A 16721-nucleotide genomic window follows, 5' to 3' on the forward strand; every position below is an offset into this window, starting at 1 on the left:
ACGGATGAATAGAAGCAAGTCAGGCAGAAAGGAAAGGGAAGAACCTTCTAGATAAGGTTGGGCAGCACGAACAAGGTCACGGAGTGTTTGCGGAGAGCTAATGTAACCTCTGAGGCAGCAAGGACATGTACGTGGTGGAGGGGGCAGCTGTGAGAAGTGCCTGTCAGCCAACGCTGTATCTACCTATACAGAATGTCATAAATGGTTAGGTGCTTTGCAAAGTCACAGTCCCATCGAGTCCTTGTCACAAACCAGGCAGATGTTTTTGCTAGGTTTAAGACAGAATCTCATGTAGCCCAGGCTGGCCTCCAACTCATTATCTAGCCAAGGATAACTTTGAACCTCTGAAGGTTGGCAAAGAGATCGGCTGCATTGAACATCTGCCAGGCTCAGGGAATAGAAGTGAGTGGTGGTGGGCAGAGCTGAAGGTGATGGAGCTGAGGGAGAGGCTCCATATTCAGTTCTGGACAACACTTGATAGCCCGCCATGGCAGGTTTGCGGGATGAGGTATGGAAAGCTGGCCAGTGTGTACTCTACACTGGGAAGGAGCTGGCTTCCAGTCTCTACTCAGTTTCCAGGAGTAACCACTTCAGAAAGGTATTTAACTAAGTGCCCACTTGACACAGTCCTTGGCAGCATGAGGAATGGGTGTTCACTGCGTGCTATCTCACAAGACTTTAGTAAAGGCGGAAACAGCTCTGGAGACATAAAATTGCTTGCTTATCAAAAATCTGTTTACAGCCAGGCATTGGTGGTACACTCCTTTAACCTCAGCACTTTCGGAGGCAGAGACGGACCTCCGTGAGTTCAAGGCCAGCCTGGTCTATAGAGAGAGTTCCAAGACAGCCAGAGTTACACAGAAAAATCAAAATAAAAAAAAATTTTTTTTTACATCTCTCTCTCTCTCTCTCTCTCTCTCTCTCTCTCTCTGTGTGTGTGTGTGTGTGTGTGTGTGTGTGTGTGTGCATGTGCACATGCCACACCCTGTACGTGGAGTTTAGAGGACATAACACAGGAGTCTGTTCTTTCCTTCTACTTGTGGGTCCCAGGGATCAAAGCTGGGTTGTCAAACTTCGTGGCAGTTACTTCCAGGCTGTGAGCTATCTCTCCCGGGCCCTTGTTATTTATTTTGAAACAGATTCTCATGTCCACCAGACTGGTCTCGAACTCAATACGGAGCAGAGGGTGACCTTCAACCTCAGGTCCTCCTTCCTGCATCTCCTAGTGCTGCGGTTGCAAGCCTGTGTCACCAAACCTGGGGATCAAATCCAGGGCAAGCCGGACACGCACTCCGCTCTGCACCCCTGCACCCCAGCCTCTGCGAGCTTATGAACACTGACTGACTACTGTGTGCTGGAGGCTTTGGAAGGATTTCTACTGAAGCTAAAGTTTTCCAGAATCACATTTCATGAGGCAGGCTGGGCAGCTCAGACCCTCTAGGGGGTACTTGGGTGTAACTGAGTTAAAGCGAATGTGAAGAGCCCTGACAGGTGAGAAAAGCGGAAGGAGAGATGGCTATAGAATGGAGGGGGTGACAGAACGGGACGGGGGCGCGGCAAGGCCCATATTAAGGAGGACAGCTGCTGAGGTGGCCCAAGCCAGAGGGATTAGGGACTGTTGGGGTCTATTAGTTACCTATTACCAGAGAACAAATTGCACCCAGATTTAGAGGCTAAAGAATTTCAACCATCCATCTCTGGGCATTGTTTCCATGGGGTCAGGATCTGGGAACAGCTTAGCTAGGCTGAGCTGGTGGGAGATCAAGGAAGAGATTTCAGGGAAACTGAGCCTGGTGGACTCTGGCCTGTAATCCCAGCTAATCAGGAAGTTGAGATTGGACTGGAAATCTAAGGCCAGCCTTGGCTACGGTGGTGAATCTGAAGTTAGTGGGAACTACTTAGGGGGGACTCTGTCTCAAAATAAAACGCAGTAAGAGGGACGAGTGTGACAGTTCATACCTTTAATCCCAGTGCTCTGGGATTGAAGCAGAAGCAGGTAGATCCACTCTACGTGGAAAGTTCCAGGCTACAGAGTGAGACCCTGCTCCGAGAATAGGTAAGCAAGCAAGTAAACAGACCTAACAGAGTGGGGATGTAGCACAGTGGTAGGGTACTCATCTGGTGTTCATGAGGGCCTGGATTCAGTTCCAGTACTGAAAGAAAGGTTACAGAGAAATGTCACCCTGGGCTGTTGTCACCTGTGGGTGAGTTAGGGGAGGGTCCTGGATCCTGGCTGTGACCAGCTCTCCACCTTCTTAAGGCTTTGACCCTTTAATACAGTTCCTCTTGTTGTGGTGACCCCCGGCATACAATTATTTTTGTTGGTATTTCATAACTGCAATTTTACCACCGTTGTGAATTGTAAGATAAATGTCTGATATGCAGGATGGTCTTAGGCAACCCCTGTGAAAAGTTTGTTCGATACCTGCCCCCCAAAAATGGGTCACGACCCACAAAGTGAGATCCACTGGACTAGAGGCTTCAGTCCCTCAGCCCAGAGGCCACTCGAGCATCCTTACAACATGCCAACTGGGTTCCGTCAGAAGAAGTGGCCTAGGGTTGAACAAGAAGGAAGCCATATCATCCAGATCAGACCTCAGATGTCCCATGCCATTTCTGTAATATAATATTATTAGTTACACACATTAGTACTCTATAATGAGGACACAGGGCATGAAAACCAAGGCTTATCAAAGACTTGGTGGCCGTTTGCCACAGAAGGAGATCTGGTAACCCCCATCTTACAGATAGGACAACTGAAGCTCCCTAGTTAACCCAGGTAACCCAAAGCTCATTCTAAAACCCTGACCTCTCTCTACTCCAATTCTGCAAGTCCTCACTATCCCCAACTCCTGGGAGGGGAAAAAACACTGCTAGAAACCCCAGGCCTATGTGACCCCAGCAGGGAGGAGGGTGATGATGTCAATCAGGCCTCCCAGGCCTGTGAAATAAATATAATCACATGTTTGCCTTGCAGAAAGCAAGCATTGTGGTGGGGGAGGGGAGGGGCATCCAAAGTGGGCCCCACCCTCACCATGGGCTTGTGTTTCCCATTTAAAACCACAATCAGATGGCTGAGAAAATAGCCTGATCCCACTGCAGTTTTTGGAAATTCAACCTGCTGGGTTTCAAACCCCTTCTCTTGTGTCCCTGAGAACAGGCTCACAGTGCCCACCACAAACCTTAGCTCACTCCCAGGGTGGTCCCAGCCCCTGGATCACCCTCTCTCTCCCCTTAGGAGCTGGAGGGCCACGGCCAAGGCTCCAGGGGCTGCAAACTCTGCTAATGTTGGCTGACTCTGGGAAAGGGAAGCCTTAGGTCTGGGAGACCTGATTTCACCAGGTCTGAGGACAAGGCAAGCATCTCCTACTTAACTGGGTTCCCTCTGAGACCCGCCCTCAGAGAGAGAGAGAGAGAGAGAGAGAGAGAGAGAGAGAGAGAGAGAGAGAGAGAGGCAGGCCACACCTCTTTCCTCTGGCTTGGGGTGTTGGGCTGAAGATGGCAATGAGTTCTCTCCTCTCAGTGAAAAGGTCTGGGGAAAGGGAAGGCCAGTGTGACCATTGGTTTTCCTCTCAACTTGCCATAAATTAGAGTCACCTGACTAGGGATCTTTGCCTGAAGAGTCCTCCCACTGCTGTAAGTGACTGGGGAGAGCAGGCAGTGCTTTCGGACGCAGCCCTGATAAAAATGGTAGATGGAAGATAAGGCCGGTAGATTGCCGGCCTTTCCTCTTGCTTCCCTCTTGCTTACCCTGTTGCTGCTGCTGCTAACTCTTCACTGACATCACAACCAGTGTTTCTGTCCTTGGCTGAGTATCAGATTGGAACTGCTGAGGCAGTCAGTCTCCTAAGCTGAGTGACTACCCAGTAGTCGGCCTCTCGGGTGTGAGACAGCTGCCGTTACGTTACTACTTCAGCACAAGTTGATTGAATAAACTGTGTGTGTGTGTGTGTGTGTGTGTGTGTGTGTGTGTGTGTGTGTGTGTGGCATGTATGTATATGTATATGTGTGGTGTGTGTGTATGGTCTGTGGTGTGTGGTGTGTGTGTGTGGTGTGTATGCATGTGTGTTATGTGTGTAGTGTATGTGTACATGTGTGTATGTTTGTGTGCATGTGTTTGTGTGTGTATGTGTGTGTGTGTGTGTGTGTATCTATATATCCTATATGTTTGTCCCTCTAGATAAACTCGATGCAAAACAAGGAAGATCACAGTGATAAAGGATTAGAGCCTAGAACGGTCCTCAGTCTTCAACTTGCTTCCACCCTGGACAAACACATGCACATACATACACACACACACACACACACACACACACACACACACACACACACACACACATACCACATGAGTGTGCCATTCCAGCTAAATGAATATTACAGAGCAAAAAGCTAAAAACTAACAGGGACCCTTGGCCCACTATTCAAATGGAGAAACTGAGTCTTAGAGAAGAAACAACATTTGAACCAAGGAACCCACCGAACTGGCTCTGGAAGTGAACTGCCGTCCCCACATGTGGACTTCTGACAAAGCCACCACTCACATCACAAATCCTTCATTCAGGAAACCCAGCCATCCAGGATGGGGGATCAAATGGGAGAGGAGTTTGGGTGCCTCAGGATCGCCATATGGAGGAGTGTGTGGTGGTAACCAAGGAAGCTGGATCTCTGGGGTGGGGAACCTAGTCTCCTAGTGGAGACCTTTGCACACCTTTGCACAGGTGGACTTCTCTCTAGCCTTGAGTTTGCCTTCCAGAACACGAAATTCCTCCTTACTCTACACCCCGCCCCCAGCCCTGCTGCCAGTTGCAGCTCAGAGTCTTTTCCTGCAGACCCTGGCCTTGGAGCATCCAGACATGAACTTGGCCTCCTCCCCCCAGCTCCTGACCCCCAGCTTCCTCTGTGGTAGGGAATCAGGAAGAGAAATAAATCCTATGAGGGGATTAGGGTCACTGAGGTCACTTGAGAGCTCAGATGGCAGTTGAGTGGATGGATGCTGGGTGAGAGGGGCTTCCTGGCCTGTTAGGGAGGGGTGCCTCTGGAGTAGCTAGAAGAGAATCCTGTCTCCTGGGTGGCCCCTCTGGCTATTCCTCCATGGGTCAGGGCCTGTGGAAGGCCCTGTGCTCTGACACAGCCAGGAGGCTTACCCTATAACTACAAGAAGGGTATAGAGGAGACAGCATTTCCCCGAAAAAGAAAAATTGGGCCCATTAGGGCAACATCAGGGGCAGCATCCTTAGATGCTGGCAGAAGTCTAAACACCCCCAAACATGAGGCTCAGGAGACAGGACCACGAGAAGGCAGAGTCAGATGTTTAAAGAAGAATTCAGAGTCAGTCATGTGGGACACACCTATGATCTTGGCACTGAAGATGCTGAGGTAAAAGGGTGACTGCAAATGTGAGGCTATCCCGAACTACACAGTAAATCTGAGAGCAGCCCGGAATACATAGTGAGACCTGTCTTAAAGCAACCACATCGTCTGAACGAGTGAGAATTTATCAGATAGTTTGAAGGGCTTGACAATAAAGCAGGCTGGTATGCTAGATGCCAGGGCGGTGACCATGAGGACAGCAAGGACATCTCTCATGAGGTGACATGTGAAGTCCAAGAAGAATTTGGCTAGGTACAGAACAGCGGGCAAGGCATTCTGGGAAGAGAGGATTACAGATGTACAGCCTCGAATCAGACCCTGAAACATTTGCTGGCAGACTTAGAACTAGAGGCAGCGTGATGGGAGGTGGCTCATGGAGGTGGTCAGGGACTCACCACGTAAGGGTGAGGGAAAGCAAGGGAGTTTGATGTTCTGTCAACTGTGGGATTTAAAGCTGTAGGGGAGTTTTGAATAGAGGCATAATTTATGATTTATGTCTCCAAACAGCCTGATTGCTGCGTGGAGGGGAGGCTGTAAGTGTTAGTGTGGTGCTGGGAGGGGTGCAGCTCCAGTGACTGTAGCGTCCAGCTTCCAGTGCTGGTGGCGGCTGTGCAGAGGCTCGATTCTGGATTTGGTTTCGAATTCAAGCTGGCAAGCAAGGCAGACAACTGCATAAGGCGGAGAGTGAGAGAGAGGCGTGGAAATGACGGGCGAGCCTCGGTGGCACTGCCAAGAAGCCAGCGTGATCTCCATTCATCAACTGCCACCACAAGCAGAGGCTTCCTCTGTCAAGGCTGCAGGATACTTGTCCATTCATGGATTCCAGTCGAATGTACTTCTCCAGCTTCAGCCTGGCCCCTTGCAAGCCCTGGTGTATCCTGGCCAGCCCTTGCCCTGTGTCTGCCCTGTTTCTGAAAGAGGAGTGGGAAGCCCACCTAACCTGGTTCCAGCCGGGTGGGCGTGGCCTCGTGCGCTCATTCCAATTCGATGGAAGACACTGGGGGCTTGAGGAGCTCGGCCATCAATGTACCCATCACTGTACCCAGGCGGGGTTGGTGCCAGCGGACATCGTTTGTCTCGGTGGGATGTAATGAATGGCAGACGACGCAGAGGACCTAGGCATCATCAAAGGATGGCTACCAGGAGTGCTTGTGCCCAGGACTGACTGCGTTCTCCCACAGATGCTGTGCTTGGAAGGCTCGGACTGAACAAGTGACTTATACAAGGTCACAGAACAAACAGTGTCTCAAACAAAACCTCAGGTCTCTTTACCAGCAGTGAGAGACAGAGCTTCCGAGTACCATGAGAGAACTCTCAGTCCCCAGAGTCACCTTACCTCTCCCAGCCCATGGGCTTCTATGTCTAAGTCTTTACTGGAACCTTCTCCTGTCCTAAGGCCCCTCCTGTGTTTTCATCTGCAACCCAACTACCATTAAAATCATCACTCATACCTACCACAGTTCCATAGCACCCAGCCGAGGCTCCCCTCCCCTCAGTGGCTTAGGTACCTAGGTGGGGTCCACGGCATCAGATGGCAGCCCTGAACTGTTCCCTGCCCCCACCCTAGAGCTCCAGTCTGTCAGCAGTGATGGATGCTGGGCAGTGGTCCTTTGGAATGGATCCTGGATCTAAAAGCCTCACGAAGCAGCCATCCTGGACAGGAGGCTGGGAGGAGTGGGGGGAGGGACACAGGGGTCCCCCAGAGCCCGGCTTCTTGCCATGAATCAGTAGGCCGGCAGAGCCAATTAGTATAGACAAGAGCTGGGCAATGAATCATGGACCCATTAGTTCCCTGGCTTGTACCCTCGCGCAAAGTGGGGTCCTGGCCCTGGTGGGGGTGCTGCTTCTCTCTAGATGGGCTCTCCTCTCCAGAGCCCCTCCTGTTCAGAACTGCTGAAAAGACCCTCTTCTTGCAGAGCAAGCTGCAGGGGCAAGAACGGAACTCTGGGTCGTTTGCATATAATTTGTATATAATTTACATGGTACTTGAGCACTGGACACTCCTTGATATGAACCCTCCCTCCCACCTTTCCTGTGGATTCACCTTGCCAGAGTACTGGTTCACCTGGAGAAAACATCGTTTGTTCTAGCCATGCTTAGAGCAGGCCTAGTCAGAGAAGTCTTCCAGGTGGAGAGCTAGGCCTCGCTCCTGACATCACCAGAAACTTGAGTCCTGAGTGGGGCTTCAGGCAAGGCCAAGCACTGGCAAAGAGCCTTATTAGAGATCTAGTTCATCCCAGAAGTGTGTGCATTATCACACCCTGTCAGCTGGCCAGGGCCTGGAGCAGATATCTCCCTGAGTCCTTGGGGGAGTTTCTTCCTTGATGTCACCTGCTGCAGGTGGGAGCCCTCAGCTGGGTTAGTGGTGGGCACCCAGGCCAGCAGTGGCAGGGGAGCAAGTACTTGTGATCTTATGTGACAAATGTTTTCAAAGACTGCCTCACCTTCCTATGACTCCCTCCTCCTCCTCCTCCTCCTGTGTTATAGACGAGATGAGGAGAGGCTGAGGGACTTGCCCGAGGTCTCAGCTAAGACACGGTCTGACTTCAGCTCTTGAGTGGGTGAGTTCTGAGTCATACAGCACTCATTCCTTCCTGAACTGGGCCTCGCTCTTCCAGCTACCGACTTGACATTCCAACCAGCTGTCCCTTGGGACCTCTAACAAGGTGTTGAAATGTGAGTTGGTTACCCCTTTGCTCACAGCTGCCTCCTGGCTCCGCTGCAAAAACTTAGCTGAAGACTGCCCAAGCCAGCAACATGGGGATCGTCCCTCTCCAGCTCTTCTTCCTCTGTGTGGACCAGGCACAATGTGGATGTGTAGTTTCGGCATAAACTGGCCCCTCATTGGACTCTTCCTGTCTAGTCAACGTGTTAGCGTGGGCTCTGAGCCTCATCTGCATAGAAGACTCTACAGACTCCTACCTGGTCTGGGGCCCCATCACTTCCTGTGTCTTGCACGTCCTTTCCTTTCTATCTTAAGCAGGTTGACCCCTTACTACTTTTAAAGTGAACTATTTTTTTTTTTTTTGGTTCTTTTTTTCGGAGCTGGGGACCGAACCCAGGGCCTTGCGCTTCCTAGGTAAGCGCTCTACCACTGAGCTAAATCCCCAGCCCCTAAAGTGAACTATTAAAAGACCCTCAAGGTTGGCCTAAATTTCTAGATTCTGGCTTCTCCCTATCAAGGTCCAGTGAGCTACTGGCCTCATAGGGATTCCTTGCTTTGCCTAGAATGTAATATAGGCTTTTACCCTTGCTGCCAGCCCCGAAGTCCTCCCCCCACCCCCACACCTAGCAAACCATCTTGTCTTTCCATCTAAGATCAGTTAAATGGCATCTTCTCCAGGAAGCTGGTCCTGCCCTCCCCAGCAGAATGGATGACACGTTTCAGCCCTGGGCTCAGACTGCTAGCCTAGCAGTTTTCACACTTCCCAGCAGTTAGCAGCTGGCCATCCAGCACTTTGCTAAGAGGCCTGGGACGGGGTCCAGGACATGCTGACCTCCGCTTCTATGACCTGACACATTTATGTTCTGCAAAGGACTTAGGAGGACTAACCTCCCTGGTTGAAACCACCAGAGACAAGCATCTCACTAAGTTCTTCCGGAAGCCAGCTGTGATCTCTGTGACCTCTGGGCTCACATCTGTCTGATCTGGACTTCAGATGGACTGTCACATAGGTGACAGAGTAGAGTCAGGGGATCAGACTCTGGACCGATGTGGGGGTTAGGGGGACTATAGATGACTTCCTGTTGTTCAGTGGGCCTCTGTTTCCTTATGTTTACCTGTTAAATGGGGTGACAAGCCCTTCTGAGATTCTCGGAGCTCTGGGGCTTACACGTATATTATGGCTTGGGGACTTTGTGACTAGGGCTGGCACTGCAATGCCTGCCCTGAGTGTGAGTGAAGGCAGAGCAGACTCCGAGAAGCAACTGCTCAGGACAGACAGGAGCTCTCCCAAGAGTTGTCTCCTCAGGGAATGAGGGATGACTTGGGGAGGGGGTCAGGGTAGACACAGTGGGAGGGGGTGGCTCTTTCAGAGTCAGTAATTGTGAAAATCAATGGTGCGGCCGGAGGCAGGAGACCGAGGAAAAGCCTGAGGGACTAGACTCCCAGGAAATGAATTGGAGGGGAGTGGGGGTTCAGTATCTTTTCTGCATCCATCCTCAGGGCTGGGGTGGGGGGGAAGAAATGCAAAACAAGGGTCTAGCATTAGAACCTTGGGAAGAAGGATGGCGGGCATAGTGAAAATGTGCATGTGTGCAAATTCAAGAGAATCACACTGTGTTTAGACGGACACAGCGTGGTCCTGAAGACAGCCCCTCCCTCCCAATCCCAGGGAGGCCTGGGCTGAAGTTCTGCCACTGGCTCAGTCATGTTGGGGGCTAATTCCCTCCCTGCCTTTAAGCCTCTTGTTCTCCCCCTGTGAGATGATGACTTGTCCTTGAACATGTCTAGAAGTCACAGCACACATGGGCTTCCCTTCAGTACTCCCATGTAGAGGCAAGTTTATTTCTAACCCCTCTACTGCCAGGCCCCAGGTTCGTTCCATGCTAGCTCTCCTCAGGTTTTTTCCCCCTCCATGTGGCCCCTGCCTCTCTGCTTCATGGCTTCCCACAGTGCAGTCCTCCAGCCTCTCTCTCTCAGGTCTTGGTTTGGCAACTCAGGGTGGTGGGAGCAGACTGTGGGAGGCCAGACCAGACCTCCCACCCTTTCTCCTTCCCCGTCACCCAGTGACGCCAGCCACCCGAAACCCACACCCATCCCACAGGAGGAAAACAACAGACACTGGGGGTCCTGAGAAGGGAAGAGAGACAGACCCTGTGTGGAGTCTGAAAGGGTCCTGGGGTGGGGGTTGGGGAGAGGAGGAAGAAGGAGGTGAAACAAACTATTATTCTCCAGCAAGAACTGCTGCTGGGGCTGGAGGTGCCAATGCTGACCCAGAGCTAGAGGACACTTTTGTCTGGCTCACCTCTTTGATCATCCCTGGCCAGCTCCCTAGGTGGCTGTTAACATCCTTTATGAGCTGGGGTTGAGCCAAGCCTCTCACCTCATCTGAGGTTCCCTGGCGGCTGCCTTTGGTCTTCTCACCATGCCCGGCGCCTGTGCTGGGGACCTGTGGCTCTTTTCCACATGCTGGCAACTTCAGGCCTGGTAAGAGATCCAGTGGAAGGGCCAGTCTCTGTTCTCATGTGCCCCAGGTGGATGACAAGCAGGTAGGGTACTTTTGGCCAACAGTCTAAAGCAGTGGCTCTCAGTCTTCCTAATGCTATGCCCTCTGAGTACAGTTCCTCATGTTACGGTGATGCCCTACCATAAAATTATTTTGTTGCTACTTCATAACTACAATTTGCCACTGTTGTGAACTGTAATATAAATATTTGCTATGCAGGATATCAGATATGCAACCCCTGTAAGACAGTCATTTGACCCCTAAAAGGGTCAAGATCCACAGGTTGAGAGCCATTGGTCTAAAGAGCCAAACAGTCCAACAGGACAGTGTTGAATGAGGACCTCAGTGGGCTTCCTGGAAGAGGCAAGGAGAGGACAGAGGATCTAAGGAAAAGGAAGAAGGGAAGTGGACCAAGCATGGGATGGAGGTGAGGACTAGGGCTATCTCAGAGGCAGAAATGATGCCACCCCTGAGCCTCAGTTGGTTTGCCTGTAAAATGGGCCAACACTTGCTTCCCTAGGATTAGCCAGTACATGAAAGCCCTAGTTAGAGATCACTCTGTCTTTGCTCTCATTTCCTGTACTGTCTTCCTCTCTGTGACTCTTCCAAGTCCGAAGGGGCCAGGGCCCCTTCCCTGGACCTCAGTATCCAGCTGTGGCCAGAAACATCTGCTTCTCTTGTAAGAAGTCCCCACAAGGCTCTTGGGGGGAACAGCAGTGGAAGGCAGGGTAGGAACAGCGGCTGGATGAAAAGAACAAGGTGCATCTTCCCACAGCTCTCACCCCCCTCCACCCCACACACAGGCCTTGCTGGACACAGAAGTCCAACACTGTCTTCCAGCTGCATGAAACACACGTGCTTTTCCTCTCAGGCCCTCTGGGCAGCCCCTGCTGGGCCTCCAGGATGAGCCTCTATTTCCTCCCGGCTTCTTTCACTGGCTGCCCTGCAATGGATTCTCCAGCCTTGTTTCCAAAATTCTAGCCAAGTTTTGTCCTCCAGAACACCCTGTGTCATTTCTACACAGAGGCATCTTCTCTCTGGTCAAACCATCGCACTTCTTTTTTCTTTTGGCTTTGGGTTTTTTGAGACAGGGTTTCTCTGTATAGCCCTGGCTGTCCTAGAACTTGCCTTGTAGACCAGGCTGGCCTTGAACTCAAAGATCTGCCTGCCTCTGTCTCTTGAGTACTGGGATCAAAGCTAGCTTGCAACACTTTGAATTCTTATACCTCATGAAGACTTGAGGGGTCCGTGCAACCCTAATGAGCCATACTATCATAGTCCTGGGGTACCCAGAACTCTTTGTCCTGCTCTCATGGAGAAGCCTCAATCTCTGGGACAGTGGGAGGACTGTAAGAAGGCTGAAGAGACTTCAGGGGACAGTTTGGGTTAACAGTGAGAGTGGAGTAAGCAGGTGTCACCCACAGCAAAAGGAGATGGTCCTCTTACGTCTGACCCCATTCCCTACTGCTTCAGGGGTAGATCTTGGAATCATAAAACTGTCCCCAGGGAGGACAATTTTCTCTCTTCCTGACAATAGACAGATGCAGAACTGTGAGCAGGCAAAGGACTCACTCTCTTTTTCCAACATGCTTTTGTTCTCAATATCCAGGTTACGATGTGTAGAATAAGGGTTCCCTTAAACATGCCGACCTCCTGGTGCCTAGATACTACGGTAGAGTTTAGGGTCCTGAGCCTGGGAGCTTGGCCTGGGATACCCATGGATGCCGTATAATAACCCTTAGTATCCCAGCCAGGAAAAGAGAGAAGCAAGGCTGGAAGTGACAGAGACAGAGGTGGGACTGATGTGTCAAAGGGGTCATGAGCCAAGGCGGACAGTCAAAGTCCAGACAAGCAAGGCAAGCAATGGCCCCTCCATTTCTGATCTACCGCAGACCTCTGACCTGTGAGCTCACCTGAGAAACTGAGTTTCACCACACTTGTGATAATTCATTTTAGCTTCGCTAGGTAACTAATTTTGTGCTTTGTTTTGTTCTTGAGACATGATCTCGCTGTGTAGCTCTGGCTATATCAAAACTTACTATGTAGACCAGGCTAGCCTCAAACTCGCAGAGATCCACCCACCTTTACCTTAGTGCTGAGATTAAAGGCATGAGCGGCTAAGCACTAATCACTAATCACTAAACACTAATCTCACAGGCTTTAGAGTGAGAAGTTTTAGGGGTTCACGTAGGGACCCTATGAACTTTTCTTCCGCATTCTTTTTTTTTTTTTTCCGGAGCTGGGGACCAAACCCAGGGCCTTGCGCTTGCTAGGCAAGCACTCTACCATTGAGCTAAATCCCCAACCCCTCGCATTCTTTTTTTTTAAAGATTTATTTATTTATTTATTTATTTTGTATATGAGTACACTGTAGCTGTCTTCAGACACACCAGAAGAGGGCATCGGATCCCATTACAGATGGTTGTGAGCCACCATGTGGTTGCTGGGATTTGAACTCAGGACCTCTAGAAGAGCAGTCAGTGCTCTTAACCACTGAGCCATCTCTCCAGCCCTTCTTCTGCATTCTTTCACACAGTGTTAAGTGCACACCTACTATGGGACAGGCAGATACCCGGTGACTTGCCAAGGTCCTTGCGTTCAATGACAGGGACCACAGACACTCACAGCAGGAGCACAGGGAGACTTCAAGCTGTATACCGAATGACTGCAACAGCCACAAGGAGATGGCTAGTGGGCCCTGGGGACAGGAGGAAGGGTGTCCCCTCTGACTGGGCAACTATTCATCCTTAAGTGTCAGCTTCTGTACCTGCCATGTGGGAAGACCCATCACATCTCCCTGCTAGGCTTTCGGGAATTAAACGATGTTGTCTGGAGAGAGTTTGAGATCCGGTTCCCAGTACAAGGAAGGCTCTTAGAAAACAAGGCCAGCCTTTAAAACAGGAGAGATTGGGGCTGAGCTCTGACTTAAAGACCACACAGAAACGTGGTGGACAAATTAACTAGAGTAAAGCATTTCCCAGGAGAAAAACCAGCTTGGGCAAGGCACTGTGGGTTGGGGCATCAGTGACTTTGGGCGTAAAGTAAGTGTAGTAAGATTTAGGATCCGAGTCTGAAGTAGCTGAGAATCAAAAGATTCTTGCCTGGAGAGGATGCTGAGATCACCAAGGTCTCTTCTGTCATCCCAAGATCGTCTTAAACTGAAGTCAAGGGGGAGCCGCTGATGGCTATTGAAAGACAAAATGATCTGATCAGATCATACATTGGGAAACAACTTTTTTTTTTAGGTTGGAACCAAAAAGAAAAGAGAGACTTTTGAGGGCTGGGGTGGGGGATGGGGAGGATTCATTCTGATTTACCTTAGCGGGAGATAGGAACAGGGAGAATCACCTAGAACTCTTGAGAGATCGCGAAGGAGGTAGGGGGAGGCTTCAGGACCACAGCACTCAGAGAACGTGTCCATACACAGGAAGAGAGAACCCAGAGAGGGTCACACGGTAGGATCTGGACCTTGGTTTTTTTTTGGACTCCTGGGCCAGTGTTTGTTCCAAGACATCCTGGCAGCCGCCACAACTGGGCAGGAATCCACTGAACCCGAGCAGTGTATACAGAGCTGGTCCTCTGGAGAGTGCTGGTGAGATCACCATTCTTGTCAGCTTTTCTGGGGACCTGATTAGAGCAGAGAAGTGAAAGTAGTGGGGGTGGGAGGCAAGATGATGGTTTATCTCACCTCGATGAAGAGTGGGGGAGGAGAGGGGAGAGGAGAGGCAGAAGCAGGAAAATGGGGGTTATAAGAGAAATTGGGTTCTGCCTCCAACTAGCAGAACTTCAGCTTCCTAAGTGCAAGGATCTGGACCTTTGCTGATAGACTGAAAAGGGAGCTTGTCACTGCTGGGTTCTGGGGACAAGTCCCTTTACTTGACTTACAAGACCCCCAAGGAGACAGCAGGCTGACTCTGTGCTCCTCTGGGGAACCAGTGCTGAGACCCTCAAGTCCATCTATGAGGGTTAAAGAAGCAAAAAAAGTGCCATCTAACCACATCTCAAACCATGGGTTGACTCCTGGGAAGAAGCAAGAGGAAGCTGAACAAGCCACAGTGCCTATGGAATCAGCTACCCAGAGTCGGTTAGAACAGGGGAATGAGGCAAGCCATATATGGCTTCTTTGCTACAGAGAGAGAGAGTCCTGGTGAGTTCCCACTCCCACCCATCCTCACCATCTCCCACACGACTTGAGGACAAGCTCATGAGGACAGAGACCCTGATGGCAGGGCAAGGGATTTCCTAAATTGCTGGCCGGGATCTCTGACTCCATAAGAGCCGATGGGACTCCTCCCAGCTGTAGAAGTCTTTCCTAGTGTCTGTCTTGGGGCTCACCACCGCCAAGAGATGCTCCAGAAGACATAGTCTGAGGCCAGATAAGGTTGGGAAATGCTCTTTCCTGGAACTCCTTGGGGACTCATATTCTACATGAGCGTAAGAAAGGCCCTGAGATCTCCTGCGAGTTAGCATGTTGCCAGATTAGGTCTCTGGCACAGCTCTCCCAAACGTAGATCACTACACACTGAGCCTTCTGAAAGTTACCTGCCAGTAGCACAAGACTGGGCCCCACAGAAACACTTTTGGAAACAGTACGTTGAATGGTGGGCGAAGCTGAAGACCAGCTGAGGGCAGGACGGGGACAGCAATGGCATGCCAGGTGCCTCACTGCAGAAGTGTGCATGTTGGGGAGCACTCGGGGAGCACTGCTAATGGAGAATGGTAGCTGTTTGAACACCACCAAGGACTGTAGGTCCAGAGACTCCTATCACCCCTGTACCCTCGATTTAGCCACCTCACCTGAATGTGTGTGCTAGTTGCTAGACCCAGCTCGTCTTGGCCTCTCATTGAACCCAGAAGCACCTGACTAGGAAGCTTGAGAAGCTGCAAGCAGGAGACCCTCCCCACAAAAAGAATGTTCCATATTGCTTAATAAAGAGGCTAGTATCCCATCAAGTAACCTACTTACTGTAGGAGCTCCAGTGTGGGAAGGCACAGGCTTCAGAGAGAAGCTGGGGGGTTCGGACCTGACGCCATCACCCTCTAGATGCTGTGGGTCTCCACTAAGTCACTCAATCTCTCAGAGTACGCTTCCTCCTCTGAAAATAAGGGAAGAGAAGCTGCCTTCAGGATTGCCAGGGAAGTTGGGACCCATGCAACTTGCTGCCTCCTAGGTTATAAGGAGATAAGTCTTGTCACCTCCGAAGTTGGAGAAGTCCCTCCAGGGTTAAATTTTACTGTTCATGTATTCATATTCAATCATTCATTCATTTCAAATATCTATCATGGGCTGGCAGCTAGGAAAGCAATACTGAGTCGAAACAAGCTGGTTTCTGCCTGCTCAGAGCTCACAGTCTGTTAGAGTCATTTCGCTCACTTATTCATTCATTCACTCATTCATTCATTCATTCATTTTCATTCATTCTATACTGGATGGCCACTGCTGGCCAATCACTATGATAACCAAGCTCAAGCCCCTACCATTACCAGTTGTTTGGTCCTTGTGTCAGTCTGGTGACATCACACACCTGGAAAGCCACTATCCCACCGGAAGATGACTTCCAAAAGTTCGGGAAGATGGTATGGAAAGTTTATTGGAAATTCACTGACTGTTCCAGCCACTTGTGGATCCAACAGCCATTTGTCTGCCTGCGTGTTGACTAGTCTTGCTTTTGACCTGAGCCTCTGGGCCTCCCTCTTCAAGCAAGCCCTCAGCTGTAACCTTCCACACAACGTGACACACAGGAATTGAAACCATTTCTACAGCTTGAATCTACATATCTTAAAGGTCAAAGCTGCCCCTCCCACCCTGGCCCAGGGACCTTCCTAGGGTGGAGAAGTGGTCAGGAGGCCTGAGAGGATCTGGTTCTCCTGTGGGTACCAGCTAAACATGTGATCACCACAGTCTGGCAGGACCTGGGAGAGGAAGAAAATGAGAATGGCTTTCAAAACCAGTGAGACCAAAGGCTGGACTGGAAAGGGAGGAGGAACCAGGTGGTTGGTGATTTTGGTGGCCACAATCTTTTTTTTTTTTTTTTTTTTTTTTTTTTTTTTTTTTTTGTTCTGGTGCCTGGAAACTGACAGTAAGATCCTAGAGTGAGGTGCTGAATGGGGAGGGTGACATCAGCCAAGTTGTCAGCTTAGAGGCATCCCTGTCACAGAGAGGACTGACTGACACAGCATCCC

At 50.5% G+C, this 16721-nt stretch overlaps 1 long non-coding RNA gene across 2 annotated transcripts; it reads right to left on the reverse strand.

Annotated features, from left to right (window-relative positions):
- Positions 1 to 12893: 12893 nt before the first annotated feature.
- LOC148003078 (uncharacterized) lies at positions 12894 to 16291 on the reverse strand. Of its 2 annotated transcripts, none has more exons than XR_015632012.1 (4): positions 16064 to 16291; positions 15505 to 15634; positions 13856 to 14165; positions 12894 to 13723 (listed from the first exon to the last, which is right to left on the reverse strand). It is a non-coding gene; the product is annotated as an uncharacterized LOC148003078 (long non-coding RNA). The 2 variants fall into 2 exon arrangements; XR_015632011.1 differs by having other exon boundaries at positions 16023 to 16285.
- Between the last annotated feature and the right edge of the window lie 430 nt (positions 16292 to 16721).

Source organism: Rattus norvegicus, chromosome 10 (assembly GCF_021556685.1).
Source record: "Rattus norvegicus strain SHRSP/BbbUtx chromosome 10, alternate assembly SHRSP_T2T, whole genome shotgun sequence".
NCBI lineage: Eukaryota > Metazoa > Chordata > Mammalia > Rodentia > Muridae > Rattus > Rattus norvegicus.